The following is a 13,097-nucleotide window of genomic DNA, read 5'->3' as shown; positions in this document are numbered from 1 at the left end:
GACATTAAATTTTCATAAGAGGCAAAAAATGAGTTTGACATTGAAGTCCCTAAAACCTCCCTGCACCCCACGAATGGTGCCTGTAATCTAGATTATAATTAGTCAGAATACTATTTTATTGCTACTTTCTGTTATTAAAGAAGTCTAATATTATTTGGAATATCAGATTAATTCAGCATACTATTGTACTGCCATCTGGGCTTATCAGTAGCAACTACTTCCATTTCCAAGCCCTATTAAACCAAACACATTACAGCAATTTGTATGAGAAACATTCCAACATTACAAAAACGTCTATATTGCTGAAAACACAAGTTAAAATAAAACATACTCCTTTTGTTAGCTATGCTTTTTTTTTTTTTTTTTTTTTTTTTTTTTTTTTTTTACTAATGTCAGTCCTGTCTGTAGAAGAATTTTCTTTTCAAGGACAAAGACTTCCTTATAGAAACTTCAAATTATTGATTCAGTGACTCATACTGGACAAGATTTTTTGTCTCGTTAGAGAAGTGCAGGCTTACAAGCATTTAAAAATGTCTTAGGAAAAAAAGTGGTTCAGTCAGAAAATTCCTCTGGGGCTGGGCCTTTTCTTATGTCTTTGATCCAGTGTGGGGTGGTGGGGTCCCCTCCTCATGACCCCCAAAACCTGAATGGCTCAGAAAGCTTGAACTCCTGATGCTCCAATGCTATTTCTACTAAAACCAAGTCTTGATAGGTCAGTTTTTCTTTCCTAGACTCTGAGAAACCCATACCATCCATCCCATGAAAGCAGATGAAATAAGGTCCCCTGGTTCTTACTTTCTTATGACCACCCCTGAATCCCCTGAAAGTATGATTATTACTAAAACCTATACCCATCACAAACATCTAGGTGATCATCTCTGGGGCTCTACCCATGGGCATGACCGTTTCTCTCTGCAGACTCATGTGCTTACTTCTCAGTTGTGGCTTCTTCCTCTGCTTTTCCTGTTCACATGCTCAGATGGACCCAGAGGCACTGGGGTGCCGTCCTTGAGGCTTTTTGTGGGACTGCCCTCTTCAGCTTTTAAGTGATTTTTTTCTCCCAACAGGTCCCTCCAGTCCCCAGAAGTTTTATCTCTGGCACGGGTCTGCTCAGTGGCTTGGAACCGAGTGATGTTTGTTCCTGCCTTCTGGGCAGAGGAAGGCTGCCATCCTCCAGCTGTGCCAGTGATGGATGACTGACTTTTTCTCCTTCTTATTCCCTCTTCACCTTCCCTGCCCTCCTTTAGGAGTTGTCTCTCTAGAGTACTGGTTTTTTTTTTCTTTTGAAATAAGAGAAAAAAATAAAAGGAAAGGAAGAGGCCCTATTCGTAAGCAAAAGGTGGACTAGCTTCACCTCCCCTGACTCCGTTGCCAGTATAAAAGAGGGGGGACTAGAACAGTAACTGACCTTATCTTGCCCTTCCTCAAGACTAGAAAAATGATGTTGAGGATTTATCAGGTGGACTGGAAAATATCTTGATTGTTCTCTCCCCAGATTACACTTTTTACCTATGAACATTTCTTATTCTTATTTATATTCTGAGAAATATTGTGTTATATTATGTTAACATTTTTATACTTATTTATATTCTGTGATATATTGTTATGTTCATTCATTCATGTTTTCATTTTAGCTGAATTAATCATATATTTTTGTGCCTATGATTTGTGCAGTGCTGAGCTAGATGCCACAAATCTGTAATATGAGGGTTCAGCAGTCAGGTGCTACTACAACAAGCTAGAAACACACACAGAACCCTGATGTAACAGTGGAAGGAAGCAGATCATTCAGTTTGAGAATGAATGGTACAAATATAAGTACAGAAAAGCTTTAGAGAAGAGGGGGTCAATATAATCTGCAGTGGTTGGGAAAAAAAGTCCACTTGCACAGTGAAAACTTGGAGAGTCTTAATGCCCGGCTCCATGGATTATACTTTATTTTAAAGATAATGGGGAACTTTTTGGAAATATGTTAATACCCTGAGAGTATCTTGTTGGAAGAGGGGATCACACAAGGACTGCTGGTGGCTGTGAAGGATGTGGCTCGGGAAAAGGTGAATAAAGAGCTTTTCTGGCCCCCAGAAGATACTTTCTGGACTTTTATTTTGTGTGTGTGATACTGAGGATTGAATTCAGGGGCACTCTACCTCTGAATTATATGCCCAATCTCTCTTTTTTTTTCATTTTTGAAGCAAAATCTTGATAGGTTGTTGAGGATTTTGATAAGTTGCTGAAGCTGGCCTCAAACTTCTAATCCTCCTGTCTCAGTCACCCCTGGCTCTTTTTATACTTTTAAATGCAAGTGTCATGAGAATCAAAGAAGGAAAAATGCTGGCTGAGCTGAGACAGAGGCTTGGTAAGATCCAACAAGATTGCACAAGGTAAAGCTTTGGTAAACCAGATGTTGAGCAGGTGACCAGTGGGCAGAGTGTAGTGACATATTAGAATGGCAGAAGCAAGGGGAAAGCCTGGTAAACAGCACAAACCTTACTCTCTCTCACTAAGCAGAATAGTAGCCCAGAAAACAGTTTGCATAAGGACCCAGCAACCCAAGTGAGTGGAGAGAAATGGGTGGGGTCAGGAGACACCTGTGAGTAGTTCAGCAGCATTTTATGCACATGGCCTGGAGAGGAGAAATTCCAGAAGACAGAAATTTCTAGTTTTGCCATATGTAATTTCAATTGAGGATCTGATATTCAGTCTGATATAACTTGAATAGAGAGGAATCCACTTTGATTTCTAAGCAAAAAGAAGGATAGAAAAAAGTCAGCCACGAATCTCAGCTGTGTCATATTTTTTAATCTATGAGTCTGATTTGCTCCCAGAGACATCCTCTTGAGTTACAGTGATTCCCATCATCTCTGAACTGACCTCCACAAAGATGAAGAGGAGCCGGAAAAGCATCCGGGCTGCCAGGCAGGGTGATTTCCACCTGGCTTTTGATCTGGCCCAAAGGATGATGGCCCTGTCAGGGGCTAATAAAGGAGGCTTATTGTGGGTGATGCAGAGAATGAAGCTCTAAATGGTCTTAAATTAATATCTGTTCACCTTCATGCTTGACTTTGAGCCTAATGACATCAATGCGCAAAGACGGCAGAATGAGGTGGTCTTAAATCATTATCTGAAAACCACGTCTATAGAAAAAAAGTCCAGTTTTAAGCTCATTAAGGGCTACTGCCGAATATGCTAGGATATCAAATTAACCATTAAAAACCTTTGAAAGTTGAGTTGAAAAACTAGGGCATTTTTTTTTCAAATCTTTTGAGATTCTGTTTTTGAAGTGAATGAAACTCAGAGCTTTTTAGTTTTTTTTTTTTCCTCCCTTACCCAGACATGATGAAGAGAACATTAAAGGACATTTGCTTAAACTACTTACATCAAGTCTTAGAAGTGACTTTGGAGAAATAATTTCTTTTTTTAATTCTGCATTTTTATTGGTGTGTTATAGTCATACATCTTAATGGGGTACAAGATGGAAGAGATATACATGCACACATCATTTATTTAACCCTTCCCCAATTCCCATCCCATTCCCTCCTCCTTTTCTTCCTTCAAATAAAGCAATATAACTGAGGGGGATGTGAGGGGGGAGAGGGAAATTCTCTAAAGTACTTGAAGTGCATTCACAAACATATCAAAGTCAATCACTAAGCTGTACTAGAGAAAGGATTTCTATGCAGTGTGTTATTTACTATAGGATAATAAGGGTGATTGGAGCTCACAACTCTGAAAATCTAATGGGTAGCTGCTTGCATGTGGACTCACTGAACAATTTGGAGGGAAAAATCAACCTTCCTTTTTGGATAAATCATTAAATGCTGTTAGAAATGTCAGGTGAGATGAACTGTTTTGAAGTTATTCTTAGGTAGAATTATAATATTGCCAAAAGAAGAGCAATTCCCTTTCTTCTCTTATATAGTTTAATGGCAAAAAAGAATAGGCTTTGAAGGAGGAAAGGCACAGGTTCAAATCTTCTCTGGTGTCACCAGCTCTGGTATTGGTAGGCTATTTTCCAAGTCTTAGTTTCATTATGTGAAACATGGGAATAATCATAATTCTTTAGTGCAGAATTATTGTCAGCTGTTAAGTCAGTTTGTCTAATACATATGGTATTCTTGTTTGTCTAATACATATGGTATTCTTGAGACAATCCCTACCGTATGGTATTAGCTCTTAATTTTCACCAGTAATAAAAATTAAAACTGAGGAAAAGTATCCCTGTATAAGACTACCTTTTTTTTTTTTTTGGTGGTACTGGGGTTCCTGGAAGCCCTTCTACCTCTGGATTACACTCCCAAACCTATTTTTACATTTTTATTTGGAAACAGGGTCTCCTAAGCCAGCGCACATGGCTGGCTTCGAACCTGCGCGATCCTCTTGTCTCTGCCTCCCAAGCGCGGGGATTACAAGCGTGCGCCACCATGCCCGGCAAGTATACCCCCTTTTTTGAGAAAGATCCTGTGATGGATTCTGGTTTATGGTGACTTGAAGGGATTTTGCATGTATGAAGTATCAAAAGAGTTATTGGCTATATTGACTTTTTTGGTATTATTTCTGGAAGAACTAACTTTCGCCATGTCTATTGTTACTCAAAAATATTGGTTAACTTTATGTCATCCTCAGTTGGATGATTGTGTTTGTGACATAAGTAAAAAATCAACTTCAGGGTTTATATGTGTTGTCTTCACCCTGGAAATCACGATTTTACTTAAAGCACAATCAAACACAGTCAGATCCCAGAATGAAGCCTATTATGTATCTTATCTAGAAACAAGATCACTTATAGATAGATCTACCTAAAAGGAAGTAAGTGAATTGATCCAAGTGCATTTTAGAACTTTTTAAGTACAAATATCAGGTTGTCCCTGCCAGATACCCATTTATCCTGATGAATAGTATTTTGAAGAGGTTAGATTTTGAGGGGTAAGATAAATGTAAAAGACAAAATAAACAGAACTAGTTCTTACCATGATTTTACTTAGATTACTAATAAATGATGACCATGAACAATTTTACAAATTGACTTATTTGTTCCTTTGAAGACAGAATATTGTCAGAAAAAGGAAAGGACAAGGCATAACATCTGTTGAGCATCTACTAGTGTTTTAGACATGGCTGTCTACGTTTGTTATCTTATGTAATTCTCACTAAATCCCTAGAAATTGGGAGTTTTGCTACTCCTTTTTTTCCAAAGGAGAAGAGCCTGTTTCTGAGATGTTAAAGAACTAGCTAAGATGATAAATTATGGGATAAATGGAGGGTCTTAATCATGACACCATACTGCTGCTCTATTTGTGAAGGAAATCTCTCTATTAATAAACCAGTGCATAAACTATCAGTAGTGTTTAGTTCTAAGAGAAGAGGCTTCTGGTGGGCTAAGGTGAATACTGCCAAGTCTTTTTTCTCTTGGAATTTCTTTTATCTGCTTCCCCTACCTGTACAACCACCACCTGGTACAAGTCCTACTCATGGGTACCTGTCTCTACAGAAAATAATTACCTAAGCAAAAAGAGGGAGATATATTTTTCTTTTCTTTCTTTATTACTTTTAAATATTGGTTATAATAAGTGCAGCAATGTAAACTAGATGCCTGTGAAAAGGGGGAAAGGAAAGTTTAGTTGTCTTTCCACGTACTTCAGTATTGCAGAACAAATTGAAAACTGTATATCATGGTACTCATGTTTATAATAGCACATAAAGGCCATTAAAACAGGGAAGCCCTGTAATTCGGATGGGATCCTTATCTCATGTCAGTGTTGAAAGGGAGCTGTGCTCGCTCTTACATGTTCAAGTATAAAGTGATACATCCTGGTTTGAGGGAAAGAAAGAGAACACCTGACTGATCAGCTAACTAAACATCAAGAGAAAACAGGCTGGGGGAAGGGGTCTTCTGCAGATTTTATCCCCTTATTGCTCCTTACCCGTTGTGTGGCCATCTATACCCCAACTACAGATTCAGTCTGTCCTGCTCTTGGGTCAGAATTGTCTTCAGGTGGGTATGAATTAGAGGCTTTCACTGAATAACTCTGTGACCTCCAGTCCAGCTCTGACCTGAGTTCTGGCTCTGGTGATACAGGTTTTCTTATTTCCAGAGGCAACTTTTCTTCTATGTGTGCCCCAGTTCTAGTTGAAAGTATACCCTCAGTCTGAATTTAGAGTGACCAGTCTGGTTTGTCCAGAGCTGTCCTGCTTTCAGCACTGAAAACCACTAACCCAGGACATCTTGCCATCCCCGCCATTCTACCCTACTGTCTCCCTCTTGATAATGTGGCTGGGATCCCTTAGCACTGGTCCTCACACTCTGATCATCTCTTGCTGAGTCTGGATCCTCAGACAGAGGAATTCTCTGACTATTGTTGGATATGTTCATGAACAAATTTTGGATGCTGACTGCAAGTTGTCCCAAATGTTGTGATTTTGATTATCAGGCTACCCACATGTTTTGGGCATGAATTCTAATGATTACAATTTATTAAATAGTTGTGTTAAACCTATGTATTTTGAAAAGTTAACCTTGACTAATAGGAGGAGGTGAAAAGAGTGGGGGAAACTGAAGGCTGATTGCCTGAGAGGACGTGGTAAATCACTGCAGGAAATCATTCTTCATTGTCGTTTTTCACTGGTCTGAAGGGAAAAGGCCAAGATATTTATCCAAATATGTGCAATTAAATGCCACATCCCCCCTTTGTTGTTCTAAGTTACAAGCCCCGTTTGCAGGAGCTTTGTCTAAAAGCATGTTTTACATAGTCCTTAGAGTGCTGTTGTGAGCAAGTAAAACATTCACATAATAATAATAAGAAATGGGATGGAAATAAAGATACTGTAACAAAATGATTTATCTAGCTAATGAAGATTGGATCTGACATACTATTCTTAACTGGATAGAGTTGACTTTTGCTATCAAAAAATGCCAAAGCTGGGCATGGTGGTGCACACCTGTAATCCTAGAACTTGAAAGGCCAAGATAGGATGATTGCAGGTTTCAGGCCAGTTCACAGTAACTTAGGGAGACCCTGTTTCAAAAATTTTTTAAAAAAATGTACTTTGGGTATAGCTCAATGGTAGAGTAATTCAGAGTTCAATCCCCAGTACTATTATAAAAAGCAAAAAAGAAATGTCAGATTTATTTAATGACACTTATTTGCATCCAATACAGAATAATTTCCTTTAAAACAAAGGGGAGACAGTTAAGCATAATGAGGACTTCTCAAGAGCAGACTTCAGAACTAAAGCATTGCTTGTCTCTCAACACAGGGAGGGAGGGAGGGAGGGAGGGAGGGAGGGAGGGAGAGAGAGAGAGAGAGAGAGAGAGAGAGAGAGAGAGAGAGAGAATGAATATGAATACTAGCAAAGGATATTCTAGAGAGTTTTAAAAATCAAGATAAAAATTGAATGGGCAAAACAAACTTTCACATCAGCTTACAGGGAGATGAGTCTCCTTTAAGAATCTTAAATAAAGAGTAATTCTTGATTGGGTAGAATTCTGTGTACTTGTTATGTGAACTGTCACACGACAGAAATCATTCAAACAAGAATACAGCATCTCTTACTACCAGATGTATGGCTTCCTTTTATAAAGGATGATGGGTATATGTAGCAGGAAGTGCTAACAGGTGGTTTGGTTCATGAGAAAATAAACATTTTCTTTTCTAGAAATGGTAGTGTATGATGCTCCTGGCGGGGGCTGTCCTCGGGACTCTTAGTTGCCAGAGGAAAGTGGCCAGTAAATTCAGGAAAGGAGAGTCATCACATAGATGGGCTGCAGAATATCGGGTCAGCACAGAACCTGCTTTGAAAAGCCTGTTGGTACATGGGTATGTGGTACACATCCTAATCTCAGTACTTGGGAGGCTGAGATAGGAGGATCCCAGTTTCAAGACAATATCAGCAATTTAGCAAGGCCCTCAGCAATTTAGTGAGACCTTGTTTCAAAATAAAAAATAAAATGGGGCTGGGGTGTAGCTCAGAGGTAGATGCCCCTGGGTTCGATCTCTAGCACCATACATACACATGTGTGTGTGTACACACACACACACACACACACACACACACACACACACACACACACAGCCTATCTGTTGAATTTTTATCACACCATAGAAATCTTGGTGCAGGAGATAGCCCAGACTGACACCTAATAGCTAGGCAGCTTTAGGCAAACCACTTAACCTTTCTGAGTCTTGTTCTTACCTGAGGAATTATACCTCCCTCTCAGGGTTGAATTGAGTGTAAGATGAGATAATGTCTGAGAAAGTACTTTGTAAACTCTTAAATGCTACACAAAGGTTAACTATTTCCCCATAATGTGGTTTATAATTGCATGTGTTTAAGTATTCTATGAGTCACTATGTTACCTCCCAAACCCAAAGCCTGATATAAGTTACTCTGTGACACAGATATTAGTCCTCTCCCCAGGTACACACATTCTGAAAGGTTAGCACTATATTAAGTAATAGATCTATTGCTCTACTTAATTATTCATGATTATGTGTTCAGTGAATGATCAGTTTGATTGAAATAATCATCAGGTGTTCTCAAGGCTCTGGAGAGGAAGCTGATAAAATGATATAAGCTTTCCTCAACATGATGACTTTGCTGCCATTAAACATTAAAAGAGACCAATTAATGGATTTACTGGGAAAAAAAATGTCATTGAGTACCAGTTCTGAAATTTTAAAGAAATCGTCCCTTCTTTGAAGTAATTGTTTTTTTTTAAAATTTTCTTTATTGGTGCATTGTAGTCATACATCTTAATAGAATACAAAATGGTAGAGGCATACATGTATACGTCACCCAATTAGTCCTTACTCAATTCCCACCCCATTTCCCCCTCCCTCCTTCTCATTTTTGGCTTAGTGATTGACTTTAATATGCTTGTTAAAGTACATCATGTGCATTGGAGAATTTCCCTCTTTCCCCCTCAATTCCCCTCAGTTAGGTTGTCTTATTTGCTCATCTCTAGAATCTCCTTTTTCATCTAGAGTTCCTCCTATAACCCATTTTCTCCCTTGATTTAGCATGTTAGGGAGAGCATGTGATTTCTTATTTTTTGTGACTGACTAATCTCAGCATAATGTCCTCCAGGTCTATCCATTTTCCTGTAAATTATGTGTGTTTTTTATGGCTGAGTAAAATTCCATTGTGTACATATCCCATAGTTTCGTAATCCATTCATCTGTTGATGGACATCTTAGCTGGTTCCATAGTTTGTTAAGGGTGAATTGTGTAGCTATGAACATAAATACACATGCAATAGTTTGGTAGTTTGGTTTCCTTTCTTTTGGGTAGATACTCAGAAGTGGTACTGGTGGATCATATGGTAAGTTCATTCCCATTCTTCTGAGAATCCTCCATACAAATTTGAAAGTAGTTGCATTAATTTGTGATCCCACAAACAATGTTTTAGAGTTCCCACTTCTCCACATCCTCACCAGCATTTGTTGTTGTTTGTGATTTGAATGATTGCCATTCTAGTTGGAGTTAGGTGAAATCTTAGGGTAGTTTTGATTTGCATCTCTCTGATTGATAATGATGTTGAGCATTTTTATGCATTTATTGGCCTTTTGAATTTCTTCCTTTGTGAAGTGTCTAGTTTTCTTGCCCATTTTTGATTGGGTTATTTGTTTTCTTAGTGCTGAGTTTCTTGAGTTCTCGATATATTCTAGGTATTAGTCCTCTATCGGAGGAGTAGCTGGCAAAAATTGTTTCCCATTCTATTGGCTCTTAGATGAGGTTCTTGATAGTTTCCTTTGCTGTACAGAAGCTCTTCAGTTTCATGCAACCCCATGTGTTGATTCGCCTTTTAGTTTTTTGTGCCATTGGGGTATTGTTGAGAAAGTTTTTATCTGTGCCTATGTGTTGCAGTCTTGGACCTATGCCCTCTTCAAGGAGCCTCACGGTCTCTGGGCTAATTTCCAAGTCTTTGATACATCTTGAACTGACTCTTGTGCAGGGTGAGAAAGTGGATTTATTTCCATTTTTTTAGCATATGGTTAATCAGTTTTGCCAACACCATTTGTTGAACAGGCTATCTTTTTTTCTAGTGTATGATTTTGGCCCTTTTGTCAAAAATTAATTGGCTGTAAGTATGTGGATTTGTTTCTGAGTCTTCTATTCTCCTCCATTGGTCTATGTATCTGGTTTTTTTTTTTTGTCCATACCATGCTGTTTTTAATACTACAGCTTTGTAGTATAGTTTAAAGTAAGGTATTGCGATTTCTCCTTCATGGTTTTTGTTGCTGAGAACTACTTTGGCTATTCTGGGTGTTTTATTGTTCCAAATCAATTTAAAGACTCATTTTTCTATGTCTGTGAGGAATGATTTTGGTAATTTAATGGGTATTGTGTTGAAGTTGTAGATCACTTTTGGAAGTATGGCCATTTTGATTATATTTATTCTGCTTATCCATGAACATGGAATCTTTCCCCATCTTCTAAGATCTTCTTCGATTTTATTTTCCAATGTTTTATAATTTTCTTGGTACACGTCTTTTATCTCCTTAGTTAAGTATATTCCTAAATATGTATTTTTTGTAGGAAATTCTGAGTGGAGTGTTTTTTGGATTTCTTTTTCAGTGGATTTATGGTTGGTTTACAGAAAACTTCTGATTTTTTTAAGATTGATTTTGTATCCAGACTTTGCTGAATTTGTTAATCAGTTCTATAAGCCTTTTGGCTGAATTTTTGGATCTTCTAAGTATAGTATCATGTCATCTGCAAATAGTGAAAGTTTGAGTTCTTTTTCTATTTGTACTCCTTTGATTTTCTTTTCTTGCTTAATTGCTCTTGCTAGAATCTCAAGTACTATGTTGAATAGAAGTGGTAATAATGGACATCCTTGTCTTGTTCCTGTTTTTAGGGAGAATTTTCAGTTTTTCCCCATTTAATGATGTTGGCTGTGGGCCTATTGTAGATTGCCTTTATAATGTTGAGGTATATTCCTTCTATTCCAATTCTCTGTAGTGCTTTTATCATAAATGGATGTTGGATTTTGTTAAATGCTTTCTCAGCATCTATTGAAATGATCATGTGATTTTTGTCTTTGGTTCTGTTTATATGATGAATTATACAGACTGATTTTCATTTGTTGGACCAGCTTGGCATCCCTGGGATGAACCCTACTTGGTCATGGTGTATGATTTTCTTGATATGTTTTTTTTTGTGTGTGTGGTACTGGGGCTCCTGGAAACCCTTCTACCTCTGGGCTACACTCCAAGACCTATTTTATACTTTTTTTTTTAATTTTAAATTGGAAACAGGGTTTCTTAAGCTAGCGCGGCTGGTTTGAACCTGCAGGATCCTCCTGTCTCTGCCTCCCAAGTGCAGGGATTACAAGCCTGCGCCACCATGCCCAGCCCTTGATGTGGTTTTGAGTGTGTGTTGCTTGTATTTTGTTTAGCAATTTTGCATCTAAGTTCATCAAAGATATAGGCCTATAGTTTTCCTAACTTGAGCTGTCTTTATTTGGTTTTGGTATTAATGTGATGTTGGCTTCATAGAATATATTTGGGAGAGTCCTGTTTTTTTCAATTTCACAAAATAGATTGAGATGTATCAGGATTAGCTCTTCTATAAAGGTTTTATAAAGTTCACTTAAGAAACCATCTGGTCCTGGGACTTTTTTTTTGATGGTAAGTTCTTTATTTCTGTTTCAATTTCTTTAATTGCTATTGGTTTAAATTTTTGTATCTTCTTGACTCAGTTTAGGAAGGTTGTATTTATCTAGAAAGTTGTCAATTCCCTCCAGATTTTCCATTTTGTTGGAGTATAGTTTTTCAAAGTAGTTTATGATAATCCTCTGAATTTCTATACTTTCTGTAGTGATATCTCCTTTTTCATCTCTTATCTTCGTAATTTGGGTTGATTCTTTTTTTTAGTTAGCTTGGCAAGTGGTTTATCTATCTTGTTAATTTTTTTGAGAAATCAACTTTTTGTTTTTTTGACTTTCTGTATTTTTTCTATTCTTTACTTTGTTGATTTCTGCTCCTGCTCTGATTTTAATAATTTTCTATCTTCTAGTGGCTTTGGAGTTAGATTGTTCATGTTTTTCAAGTTCTTTGAGGTATGCCATTATGTTATTTATTTGGTGATTTTCTGTTTTTTTTTTTTTATGTGAGCACTCAGGCTATGAATTTTCTCCTTAATACTGCCTTCAAAGTGTCACAGAGGTTTTGATATGTTGTATTTTTATTTTTATTTTTTTAGAAATTCCTTAATTTCACCCCTTCCTTACTTCTTCTATGACCCATTCTTAATTCAGCACTGTGGTGTTCCGTCTCCACATGTTTATGTGGTTTCTCCAGATCTTCTTATAGTTGATTTCTAGTTTTGTTCTATTATGGTCTGAAAAGACACATGGAAGTATGTCACATTTTTTGAATTTGCTACTGCTCACTTTGTGACCCAGGGTGCGATCCATTTTGGAAAAGGTTCCATGAGCAGCTGAGAAAAATGTGAACTCTGCTATATTTGGGTGGAATATTCTATATATATCTAACAGGTCCATTTGGTTGATGGTGTTCTTTAGGTCTGAGGCATCTTTACTGACCTTTTGTCTAGAAAATTGGTCTAATGGTGTGAGAAGTGTGTGGAAGTTTCCCAGTATCATTGTATTGGGATTTATGTGTGACTTAATGTCACAAAGAGTTTGTTTTATGAAAATAGCTGCACCTATGTTTGGGGCATAAGTGTTGACCTTCGTTATTTCCTCTTGCTGGATGGTTTATTTTACCAGTAAAAACTGAAATGCTTTGTTTTTTCTAATAAGCTTGGGCTGAAGTTTAACTTTTCTGATAACATAGTTGCTACTCCTGCTTGCCTTTGAGTTCTTTTGGCATGGATTACCTTGCTCTAGCCTTTTACCTTAAGTTTGTTACTATTTTCACTTGTAAGTTGTGTTTCTTGCAGGCAGCAGATAGATGAATTCTGGTTTTTAATCCATTTTACCACTTTATTTCTTTATATTGGGGAGTTGAGGCGATTTACATTCAGTGTGATTATTGAGAGATGGTTTTTAATTTCTAACACATTGAGATTTCTAACAATGAGAGATTTAACTTCTGTTTGAGGTAGTGTTTGTTCTTTTCTTAGTTGTTTGC

General features: G+C 37.5%; 1 protein-coding gene across 4 annotated transcripts in view; it reads left to right on the top strand.

Moving 5' to 3' along the window:
- GRM8 (glutamate metabotropic receptor 8) overlaps window positions 1-13,097 on the top strand; it is a gene marked incomplete at both ends in the record, with an annotated part of 808,352 nt that overhangs the window by 166,583 nt on the left and 628,672 nt on the right. The window lies entirely within an intron of this gene.

This window comes from Muscardinus avellanarius, assembly GCF_963383645.1.
Source record: "Muscardinus avellanarius genome assembly, chromosome: 9".
NCBI classification, from domain to species: Eukaryota; Metazoa; Chordata; class Mammalia; order Rodentia; family Gliridae; genus Muscardinus; species Muscardinus avellanarius.
This window is presented reverse-complemented; position numbering and strand designations above follow the sequence as displayed.